Here is a 12,851-nt window from a genome sequence, read left to right as displayed (position 1 = left end):
AGTCATTGTTGCCTTAAAACTACAGAATGATGCAACATTTTGATGGCTCTTCATAGGTATTGACAGGTTGATTTTATTATTATTATCTTTAACAATTTTTATTTATTTATTTGATATATATATATATATATATATATATATATATAGAGAGAGAGAGAGAGAGAGAGAGAGAGAGAGAGAGAATGCACAGAGGAAGAGGGAGAAGCAGGCTTCCTGCTGAGCAGGGAACCTGATGCAGGGCTTGATCCAGGACCCTGAGATCATGACTTGAGCTGAAGGCAGATGTTAAGTACTGAGCCACCTAGATGCTCCGACAGGTTGATTTTTAAAATGGACAATTTTCAAAGATAAGTATACTGATTTCATGTTTTTAAATGTTCATTCTGTTAAGTGCCTCTACTCCAATTTGGTTTAAACTAAGTTTCTTTGATTATTAAAGGAATGAACAAAAATGCAATGCTTGAGCAGACATTTCTGTATTTTCAACTAGAAATATATCTTTTCTTAGTCACAGAAAATACATAAAGTAGCGTGCATTTTATCTGTTGGGGATTCGTGCTGCTGTAAACAATTCGTCAAAGCTCATTATATAGTAGACATATTAACTCTTGCCACGCTGCTTGGTCACATGCTCTAAATGCTTCTCCTGGTTTATTTGTTTGTTTTAAAACATGGACAAGTTTGAATCTCAAGGCAGCTTCCCCCCATCACAAAACATTCTCTACTTCCCAGCTGGTGAATGCTCAGAAAATGCAAGCCGATTTTTATGTTAGCCTAAGCAAAACATAATTAGGAAGATAAATTTGCTGCCACCTCTAACATACACACAAAAATCACATGCCACTTATGAATTAATGTCAACTCTGAATGGCTTTTGGATTTCCTAGAGAGAGACAGGATGAGAAGTGGCTCTGAAGACTGAGTGTGAGATGATTCAGTCTTCTTTTCTGTAAAATGGGTAAAGTTATATTATAGTCTCAGGAGAAAATAACTTATTGGAAAATAGTTTTAAAATGTTCAAAAATGTCACTTGCAATGCAATGATGTGAGTGATACTACCAAAACAATAAATATAACAATTAAGGTAATCAAGATAATAAATAGAATGACTTGCTTGATGCCCCCTCTTCTCAGTTGGCAATACATACTTCTGGAAAATGAGTCTATAGCATCAATGAGCTGAAAGGGTCACAGACTCCATCTGGCCTCATCCTGTCATGCTGATTTAATTTTAATTACAGCCAGGGCAGTAGAGACACATGAAGAAGAATTTGATTTGCCCTACAGAATGTCCATTTTCTCAGGTGAAAAATATTAGTAGTGGGAACAGGGTAGAATAAGGGAAATAAGTATCCTCACTTAAATAGAACATCTACTTTCTTCTTTTTGCTTCTCTCTTTAGAAGCTAAAATTAGGAAGTCAGGAAACAACAAATGTTGGTGGGGATGCGGAGAAAAGGGAACCCTCTTACACTGTTGGTGGGAATGCAAGCTGGTGCAGCCACTCTGGAAAAGAGTATGGGGGTTCCTCAAGAAGTTAAAAATAGAGCTAATCTAAAACCCAGCAATTGGACTATTAGGTATTTACCCCAAAGATGCACAGATAGTGATCGGAAGGGGGAACCTGCACCCCAATGTTTATAGCAGCAATGTCCACAATAGCCAAACTATGGAAAGAGCTCAGATGTCCATTGACAGATAAATGGTTAAGGAAGATGTGGAATATATATGCAATGGGATATCACTGAGCCATCAAAAAAGGATGAAATCTTGCCATTTACATCCACATGGATGGAACTGGAGGGTATTATGCTGAGTGAAATAAGTAGTCAAGGAAAGACAGTTATCATATGGTTTCACTCATATGTGGAATATAAGAAACAAAACAGAAGATCATAAGGGAAGGGGGGAAAATAAAGTAAGATGAAATCAGAGAGAGGGAGACCAACCATAAAAGACTCTTAACTACAAGAAACAAACTGGGGGTTGCTGGAGGGAAGGTGGGTAGGGGGATAGGGTAGGATAGTTGATGGGCATTAAGGAGGGCATGTGATGTAATGAGCACTGGGTGTTATATGCAACTGACGAATTACTGAACTTTACCTCTGAAATTAGTGATGTACCCTACATTAGCTGATTTAATTTAATTTTTAAAAAGATTTTATTTATTTATTCATGAGAGACTCAGAGAGAGAGGCAGAGACAGGGGCAGAGGGAGAAGCAGGCTCCCCATGGGGAGCCCAATACAAGACTCAATCCCAGGATCTGGGGTCACGCCCAGAGCAGAAAGTGACACTCAATGCTGAGCCACCCAGGAGTCCCTGAATTTAAATTTTTTAAAAAGAGGTATATATTGAAATGTATGCTCTAAACACAGGAGGGTGGGAAATCTATGAAGTTAGGTTTTGCAGTGAGAAACCTGACAAATCGATACATCTTTATATGTTTGGTGAAGGATTTTTCTCACTTGTAAGAGCTTCCTATAGGTGTCTAACTTTACAAAAGCATAATTTGCTTGTCAAGTATTATCAAAAAGTTGGTCTGTCCTTGGCTGGCATTTAAAGATTGTGAACAACAAAACAGAACGAAATAAATAAAACAAAGCTCCAGAGAGTAAAGGCAAAAAGGAATGCTTCAAGAAGTAAAAAAGAAGCTGCCACATACCAAAATAAGTCTTCTCCCTGCAAGCATGTTGCACTCTTGTTTGTGCTTGCATACAGTGGCAAAGAGAATGGAGGACCTCTGGCAAGTTCTTGGTGGAGCATCCTCAAGGAGGACCTTCTTCCTTAGGCAACCTGCATGCTTTATTCATGTACATATATTCACCTCTGATTTCTTGGGGAAGTCATAATCTTTTTAATCCCTTCAATATGTTTCTTCCACAGACATTTATTATCAGCCATCGGGCTTTCTGGGTAGAGCTGGGACTGCAGAGGGATCAGGTTTGTCACCTGACTTTTGGGAAGCCCCATTTCCTCCAGAAAGCCACACAAGCAAACTGGTGGCTGTCAGTGGGGTGAGTGCCATAATGTGGAGACAATATCTCCCCTTTTTCCTAATAGTCTGACCAGCTTCTGATCACTTCTGGTCACTTTTGAATAAAATTCATCTGAGAAAAATATATCATGAAAATTATTATAAAGGGACACAGTAAAGAAAAATTGGTATTATTAGAAGTATTGATTTATAATGCATTGCTTATCATGCTTATGTTAGAGTTTTTCCTACATCACGGGTGTGTGAGGATCTCATTTTAGACTCCTATCAAAGTTAAATATATATCTCAATCTTTGATTTGAATTAAAAATAGCAGGTTACATATTTCTGAGCACTTACTGTGTATAGATACTCTGTATGTACTATCTCATTTAATTATTTTATATTTAAAAATTAGTGATCTTGGGATCCCTGGGTGGCGCAGCGGTTTAGCACCTGCCTTTGGCCCAGGGCGCGATCCTGGAGACCCGGGATCGAATCCCACGTCGGGCTCCCGGTGCATGGAGCCTGCTTCTCCCTCTGCCTATGTCTCTGCCTCTGTGTGTGTGTGTGTGTGTGTGTGTGTGACTATCATAAATAAATAAAAATTTAAATAAATAAAAATAGAAATTAGTGATCTAATTTTTTCATTTTTCAAAATAATAATGGCTTTTAAAGGTTTAATGCTGTATAGTGATGTAGCAAGTGCACATAGCGTGTAGGTAGCTGAGCTTGGCACTGAACCGTTTCTATGATACAACAGCTCCTCCCCAGTGGGGACTTAGATAGAAGAAATCTTTACAGGAGAAAAAAAAGAAACATTTTCATTTCATCAAAAGCAAATCAAAGAAGTAAAAATCAAATGAGAGAGGTCTTGTTTTGTCATATGTAAACTGCAACATTTTTTCCCGTAATTATTTTGGACTTGGAGATTTCTCTTAACGGCACAATAATTACATAGCTGTGAAAAAATCACTTTCCCCTTTTTGGGCAATGTCACTTATTTGTCATCTCAGTAGCATTTGTTGAAGTCAGAAGAGAAAGTTTACTGTGTCAGAATCATCACAGTTAGTTCTGGTAGTCTGTAGTTCTTAATGACACACTAGATATCATGCGGTAATAAATGCTTTTTAAAAAAAATGGAGCCAAGTGTATGGAAACTAGCTATTAATTTGCTATGGCGTGGTTTAGCTAATGTAACTTGTTATTCCATTAATATTGTGTCATTAGCTGCCAGGAGAAAGTACAAGAATTATGATGTGCTGCCTTGTAAATTACTTTTGAAGAAGAGAGAGGGAAAGAGTGAGAGAGAGAATATCCTCTCTAATCTTGCACTGCTCATTAAAGTCCTTGAGGATATATATATATATATAATATATATATACATACAATGAACAAAAAAGGAAGTTTATTTATAATTTGAAGAGAATGAGGAAATGTAACAATAAGCAATTCTGTTTTTAAAATACGGCTAAAAATATTTCTTCCAATGAAGGTTAAGGATTTTTTTAACTCACCTCTCCATGACTATAGGCTATTTTAACTCTTTTCAAACACCTAAATTTAGAAAAATTCCATATAGGCTTGATTTGTCTCTGTTACACAGACTTCGTTGCTATGACAGCAACATGATACAATTATTTATTGCCATGACAATCTGCTGTAGGTTTTAAAAATACGTTATCTATTTTTATTAATGTTGTCAATTGTGCGGGGAAGGGATACCACCACTTCACATAATCGAGAGAGCCGGTAATGCAAGGGAACAAGTGGAAATCATTTTGCTGGAGAGGCAGAGCCCAGAACAAGCCAAATTCCTTGGAATCCTCAGTGACACGCATATCCTCCACTAACAACAGCATCTTGGCCAGCTGTCTGGCTGCAGGGAGCATTCTGGCAAAGGATGTGAGCTCCATTTATGCTTTCCATGTGGCTTCCGCTCTGCCACGTTGGGTCAACATCAGATAGGAGTAGAAGTGCAGAAAGTCCTGTGCAAATAAGGAATATGCATCTTTTGTACCTTTTCAGGAGGAGAGAGCTGTGTGTGCCTAGTGACCAGGCTTGTGGGGATGTTCCTGCTCTGAGAAGGTGACCAAGTTTGTTTGAGTGGGGTGTTACCCATTCCTAACTGTCCCAGAATGGTGCTCGGTCCAGTTCCCAGTCCACTTTCCCCCTTCCTCTCCTCTATTTTGCTATCCCCCACCTGGCAGTCTTGTAAAAAAAAGAAAAAAGAAAAAAAGAAAGGAAGAATGCTCCTTTTACTGCCCAGTGAGTGTTTTATTCAGGAAAGGAATATGGTCCTATTTGAATTTGAATCCATAATTGGATCATCAGCAACTGGACAGCTAGTTAAGCCATCCTGGAAAGTTAGTTTTGATTGCCAAATATAAAGGTTTTCTTATAACTTGATAGGAAAAAGTCACCTCTGTGCTGTAAATGTGGATTGAATGTGGAATGTGGAATGTGGAATGAATTGAATGTGGATTAAACATTTAATATCTGTTGTGTGTGACACAAAGTCCTTCAGGGCTCTCAGATCATTTGTTATTTACACTAATCCGTGGGAGAGGTGCTCTGATTATTCCCATTTCACAAATGAGAATGTTGAGGTTGCCCCAAGAGGGGGCTTATCCACAGTCAACTTACTAGTAAATGGTAGTAGGATTTGCCTCATGCCTTGTGGTCTGTGAGCAGGAAAGGACATGTCCACTCCTCCTTAAGACCTGGTCACAGCAAGAAATGTTCCAGCCAGAATATGGTAGCAGGCTCGAGCTATACTGTTGGAAGTACTTTGGTTCCTCACGGGGTCTAAGAGGAGGTCAGGGTTGGCTTCCACTCCTCAGACCCCATTTCATATTGAAACATTGAGGATGGAGTCTTAGCTACAGGTTTCCATTGCAAAGATTTTTGTTTTGTGTGTATGTGTGTGTGTATTTTATCAAAAAGGCCAGTGTGATATTCATAAAACAAAATATTTGACTGTTATCCACTATGTAATTCCGCTGTCCTGAAAGTTTATCTTTTGCTGCCACTTATAAAAACTAAGCTGATTTATATAAATCAGTAAAAAAGGACAACTTTTTGCATTAGTAATCATGGAGGGGTGATCCCCTCTTCCCAAAACACCACACACACACACACACACACACTTTCAATGAGGATATATTTCAAAAATTCAAACTCACTAGCACTCAAATAGTCAAGTTAAAATAATGGAATAATTTTTTTTTGGTCTTTAAGTTTGTTGCTTTAAAGATATCAAATGCTGGTGAGGACTTTGGGGTTCTAAATTATTTGAAGCCTTCTAGAAAGTATTTTTAAACTATTTATCAAAAACTTCTACAAACATATCTTTTGTTCTAGAAATTCCACCTTTAGGATGTAGCCTGAGTATATGAAAAGATTTGCTCAAGGTTGTATACAAATTTAACTAAATACTGAATTAAGTAAGTTATGACACAGTCATATTGTCTACAATGTAGATATTATTATTATGTTTAGAGTGTATTTTTAAAATATTTATTTATTTAAGAGAGAGACAGAGAGAGTGCACAATTGGGAGGAGGAGAGAGAGTGGGAGAGAGAATCTCAAGAAGATTCCGCTCTGAGCACAGAGCCTGATGCAAGGCTCTATCTCATAATCCTGAGATCATGACCTGAAGCAAAACCAAGAGTCAGATGCTTAACTGACTGAGCCACTAGAGTATGTTTAATTATATGAAATACCATTCACAATGTACATGAGAAAAGCAGGTTACAAATCAGATTGATGACAACCATGAAAATGAAAATCATCATGTATACTTAGAACACTGAAAGGCGCTACATACAAATGTTCACAGTAGGCTATTTCTGGGAAGTGGGCTTATGGTAATTCTTATTTTATAATTTGTACCTTTCTGTTTTTTTTCTAAATATTCTTCAGTGACATAATTTACCTTTGTGGATGTTGAGTTGATGGTGACAAACCTGCAGGCCATATTACAGAGATTGCTGATAAATAGGAGGAAGCACCAGCTCATCCTCTACTTGTCTTATTTCAGACAAAAATACAGTAACTGAAATATTTGTATTTCTGCAATAGTTGTCAGTAAGGGAGATGGGAAACTTAGAAGTGGCTGGATGCCTGTCAATGACCCTAATCCTAGCTAGGTTTTATGAGTAATGATGGGTAAGCAAACTCAGAGCTGAATGGAAATATCTTGGGTCAAATTTGTGTTATTATATTTATTTTTAATTTGAAAATGGAACATTTCCAAAACTCTTTCTGGCTCACATTGTGTGAAGAGGTTAATAAGGGATGTCCTTGTTTTTATGCATTCATGCATACATTGTGTCCCTACTATTACTTATGGTGGGGCAACCCTGAAATTTATCGTTCATTGTTAGCATTTTCAACAAAAAGAGGCTTTTTCATACAGAAAATAATTCTATATTCTAGCTCACAAGTTGGCAATAGACATTGAAAGATGGAATGCTATTGGAAGAAATCAAACCTTCTCTTCACATACAATTACTAGAGTATAAACTGACAGTGGATTCTATGAATAGAAAAAAAAGAGAATTATTGCTTCTGGAAAATTATTCCTCAGAACTCTTGATTTTAAATTTTAAAAAATTGAGCTACTAACAGGCAAAATTGCCATATCTTTGTCTTAGAGAAGAAAAAATTACATTTAAACAAAAATATGATTTTCATTAAAATGTTATAATAGAAGTAATAAATATACAGAATTAGGTTTTCCCAAGGCTTTTTCCCATCCCTACCTTGAGTTGGTGTAAGTTATATATTTAATAATTTCAAAGCCTTGGTAAAACGCTGTGTTGGTGATAGTGATGATGATGGTGATGGTGGTGACAATGGTGATGATGAATGTCTAACATTTGTGACAAATATCATAGTTTTGAAGGCACCTTCAGACATAGCATCTCTTCCCTTTCTGCACTGATCCTAAAAGCCACCCTGCACAGTGTTTCTCTTGCCATTTTATGTTATTTTTTTAAAGAGTTTATTTAATTATTGAGGGAGAGAGAGAGAGTGCTTGTGTGGAGGGGCAGAGGGAGAAGAAGCAGACTCCAAGCTGAGCGGGGACCCTGATGTAGGGCTCGATCCCAGGACCCTGGGGTCATGACCTGAGCAAAAGACAAATGCTTAACCAACTGAGTCACCCAGACATTCCTCTCTTCCCATCTTAGTGAGTGGTCTCATCATTTACACATTGCTGGAACTACCCTGGGCTCCTAAGAGACCTTCAGTTTCCTAAATAAATTCCTCTGATTTGCTAATTTTCACACATGAAAATATAATACTTCAGGAACACTTACAGGAAAATTTATGAAAACAGAGAGCTCTTAGTACATGAGAGAGAGAAAATATATTTTTGATAAAGCCCCAAAGAAGTATTATTTCTTTTAAAGTAACAAAGCAGAAAAAAATTTCTTGCAGATTATATATTACAGATAGATATGAAATGAAGTTTTTTGCTAAGCTGTCTTTTGAAAAATCAATACATAGAAACAGCTAATATCTAGAAAACACATCATGACAATACTTCACTAGCTTCACAAAGTAGGCCACCTGTTGAACTTGAGAACCTGGCATAAATAATCAGAGACACCAAGTAATAGAGCAACAGATTACTTAATGTTGATAAGGAGAGAAGGCGTGTTTACATATTCATTTATGAATTCATTACAGATACATACTGAGCATTTATTTTGTGTCAGGCACTATGCAGAGCCTGGGAAAATGGAATATAATTGGGAACAATACCGGAAGTGGTCCCTATCCTCACAGAACTTAATATCTAGGGGGAGGTAGGTGTCAATCAAATTTTCACCATGATGAATGAATAATTGCAAATTGTAGTCAAAGCCATCAAGAAAAAATATGAGGTGCTTTAACAGCATTACTTGGGTAACCCTACCTAGTTTTGGAGTTCACGAAAGACATCCCTGGGCAGCCCCAGTGGCTCAGCAGTTTAGCGCCGCCTTCAGCCTAGGGCCTGATCCTGGAGACCACGTCGGGCTCCCTGCATGGAGCCTGCTTCTCCCTCTGCCTGTGTCTCTGCCCATCTCTCTTTTTGTCTCTGGGTCTCTCATGAATAAATAAATAAAACCTTAAAAAAAAAAAAAGAAGAAAAAGAAAGGCATCCTTGGAAGGATTCTGATTTTGTAGGGCTTGAAGCTGTGTAAGGAAGGGTCATCATTATGAAAAAAAAAAGCACTAAAGTACAAATATAAAATGAGGCTTAAAAGAGAATACTTATTTAGAATGAAAAATAAATGATGACAAATCACTAAAATTTTTAAGCTGCAAATGCTACAGCATAAAACCTCCTCTCCCCCCAAACCCATAATATTTTCATTAAATTAACTTTCTTACATACCTAGGTGACATCTTTTGTTGGCATGTTCTTTAATCACACTTCCATATGATAGCAGTTTGTGGTATATTTTCCATATAGACTATAGAAAGATAATGCAAAAAAAAAAGATAATGCAGTCATTACTCCAACATTGGTTGATGAAAATTTATTTTTTATTATTGCTAGTTGTGTAACATTTCCTTCAGCTTTGCAACTCAATTTTGTTGAAGTCATGAGCAGCATGAGGATTGTGGTAGATCTGGGGAAAGCTCCATTAAGTTTTATGTATGATCTGTAAGATTTGGGAGCATTTTCCACAGATTAGCTTCCCGTGCACTTCAGAAATTCTGTGCATTTCAGACCTTGCTTCTCTTGGACTACCCACAGACTTTCGATGCCAGGTGCTGTAGGACACCCTTATATTGTATGTGACCTCTGGCTTTGTTCCTTCCAGTGTCTGTCTGGCAGGGAAATCAGCAGAGTTGGGAAGTGAAAGTATTCCTGGATCCTCTATGCATGGAAATAACTGAAAACTGAATATACATGTATGTCCCACTAAATCCAAACTAAATGGCTTTCCTACTCAGCTTCCCCCTGTCCATTCCAATGTCAACATCTGAAAAAGGAGGAGGAAGGCAGAGTCACTGTGGAGAGAGGGCAGGGGCCTTAACCAGATGACCAGATGTGGTTCAACTCCTGTTTTGTAAACTTTACAAAATAAGTGACTATGAGACTGAAGGTAGAACCTGAAAGGGGATCCTACAAGGGACAGCTCTTGAAACTAAAGCTTTAGGGCACATCTTTTGGATTTCCTGGAGAAACAATTGAGGACTGAAATATAATGGGTAGAGTTTGGCACTGGAATGTATCTTGTTACCTGGTTGAGGGGACAATGGAGGATAGACATCAGGGTAGATCCTGGTGTTCTGCAAGCCAACTAGCCATGTTCTTCCTAGAGACCCCTCAGGGTTTCAGACTGTGTCTTGAGTAGCTCAAGACCTGTTTGATATATTCCATCTCTGCAAAAGAATGTGTTGAAGAAAGTGTTCTTAACCTTCCTCATTCTCCCTCTCTTTTTCGCTTCCTCCCTCCCTCCATCCTTAATATTGGTCAGTATTCAAATTTTCTGATATTTCCCCCCAGTGACCTTATTTGAATCAGGACCCAAACAATGTCCACACACTGTATTAGGTGCATATGCCTCCTTAGACTCTTTTAATCCAGAAGTTCCTTTTCTCTCTGTTGCTTTTAATGGCTACTTATTTGTAGCAATTATACTTCCTGTGTACTTCCTGTTGTTCCATCTCTTATGTCCGGTTATCTCTTTTTAACATTAAGATTGATCAATGAGGCCAGGTGCTGCCATCCTGATTGATCATTACAAATGATTGTCCATCAGCATTTCTCTTTGTAGACTTAGAAGCCATTGATCCATAACCTAGATCCACTATTTCAGTAGGGGATTCAAAATGGTGATAACTCCATCATTCTTTCTGCATGTTAACTAGAATACATCTGCAAAGAAGTCACCATCACAAACTATTTAATAGCTTTGAAATAGATTTTATAAAATATAGTATAAAATGTGTTATTCCTTGCCTTAATCATGTTTTAGAGTCAAGAATTGGGTTTTATAAATATCTAGTGGTGATCAATGATTTTTTTAAATGTTATCATGAACTTACTGATTTTTTAGCTTGTTTGGTGTTTCCCATTCATTACAGCTTTATTCTTATGATTGCTCAAATTTTCCCAACATGGGCCAGTGAGAGAGTCTTCAAGATGGTTCCTGAACTCTTTTAACAGGATCCTAATAGACTTTGATGGCTTCTCTACTCTCTGGAACAAATTCCGGGTTCTTCTAATGACTTTCCTACCCTAGACCTGGAACTGACCAATTCTCCAAAGATTTCTGTTTCCTTTTAGAGGATAGTGATATTTAGAGACCAAAATATGAGTGCTGGGTGACACTGATTTTTTTCAAGAATTCCGACTTTTTCTTTTTTTTAATAGAACATCCCAGATTCTAAATTTGTCTATTGTTTCTTCATGCTGTCACCAAACTTGAACTTGTTTCTCTACTTCTTGTGTTTTTTGTCACCTGGAAGTTAAGTCTAGAGGCTTGATCATATTTAGGTTAGTTAGGTATTTTTATTTATGTTTTATTTTATTTTTTTTTGGTAAGAAACCCTTAAACAGTTGCTTTTTTTCAAATTGCATCATACCAAAGGGCAGGTAATATCAGGTCATTCCACTTGGAGTGATGTTAAGCTTGATTATTCATTAAGATGGTCACCTCCAGAAGTCTCACTATGAAGATATCTCTTTTCCTTTGAAATGAGTAAGTAACCCATAGGGTAATGTTTTGATATCATACAAATATTCAGGCCCCTGAAACATTTCCCCTATGGTTTTACCAGCCATTGAAGACTTTTGCCTGAATCAATTGCTACACTGGGGTTTGTACAGTGGTGATTTTCTAATTTTATACCTCTACATTAGCTGACATTTTTAAGGAAGAGCTTTCTCTCTTTTTTTTTCAGGGTCATTGACATCTATTATTAATGATTATGTATTCATTCAATATATTATAATTAACCACAGTCATTATTATTTTGGTGTAAAAATTGTCCTAAATTTGGCCAGCAGGAATTCATTCAAATTTTTTGGGCAGCCTGGTGGCTCAGCGGTTTAGCGCTGCTGTCAGCCCAGGGTGTGATCCTGGAGACCCGGGATAGAGTCCCACGTCAGGCTCCCTGCATGGAGTCTGTTTCTCCCTCTGCCTGTGTCTATTCTCTCTCTCTCTCTCATGAATAAATAAATAAAATCTTAAAAAAAATTCTCTTATGTCCTTTTGATATGATTGCATCAATCTCTGAGTATTGCAGTGGACCTAGAATCAGCTATTTCTCATAGGATCCCAAGTTCCTTTCAGTGAGAAATGGTATTTAGAGACCACAGTCTGGGCACAAGGGGTGCTCTTGCTATTTATTGGCTTGTCATGCTTCCAGGCCTTCTAAATAGTAGGAATGCTAATGGCTTATATTCTCCAAAGTTTCTTGTGTTTTCTATAATTCTAAAAAGAAATATGTCTTTTTTTTATGCTGGTAAAATGTGCATAACATAGAACTTACCATTTTAACATTTTATTTTCAAATGTACAGGTCAGTGGCATTTAGTACGCTCACACTCTTGTGCAACCAATACCACTGTACAGTCAATATGATGTGCTTTGAAGTATCTTGAAGTATTTTTTGCCTTTAGTTGGTTTTGCCACCAACACAAAGTTATACAAGTCATTTCTACTTGTTTTCAATTTTGTGGGGCTGATTTTCACCATCTTGATTTAACTTCGTTTTTTAATCATGTAAAGTAAATAAGTGACTCTGAAGTCATAACTCTGCCAAGGTACATTCATAGTTACCCTTTGACCCTCTTTATTCCTGTTTTCCACAGGAAACCATTTTAATTGTTTTTATTTTATCTATTGTTTCTTCTTGAAATGTAA

The 12,851-nt window shown here is 37.3% G+C and overlaps 1 long non-coding RNA gene across 5 annotated transcripts in view; it reads left to right on the top strand.

Moving 5' to 3' along the window:
• LOC119870777 overlaps window positions 1–12,851 on the top strand; it is an 85,931-nt gene that overhangs the window by 49,005 nt on the left and 24,075 nt on the right. For 4 of the 5 annotated variants that reach the window (XR_005356343.1, XR_005356342.1, XR_005356344.1 and 1 more), the window contains exon 2: window positions 2,885–3,015. The exons of the other annotated variant lie outside the window; for it this stretch is intronic. This is a non-coding gene — a long non-coding RNA (uncharacterized LOC119870777). The remainder of the gene's footprint in view (window positions 1–2,884; window positions 3,016–12,851) is intronic. 5 annotated transcript variants of the gene reach the window in all.

The sequence above is a fragment of the Canis lupus genome, chromosome 3 (genome assembly GCF_011100685.1).
Source record: "Canis lupus familiaris isolate Mischka breed German Shepherd chromosome 3, alternate assembly UU_Cfam_GSD_1.0, whole genome shotgun sequence".
NCBI classification, from domain to species: Eukaryota; Metazoa; Chordata; class Mammalia; order Carnivora; family Canidae; genus Canis; species Canis lupus.
The sequence above is the reverse complement of the archived record's forward strand: the minus strand, read 5'-3'. Positions and strand labels throughout refer to the sequence as shown.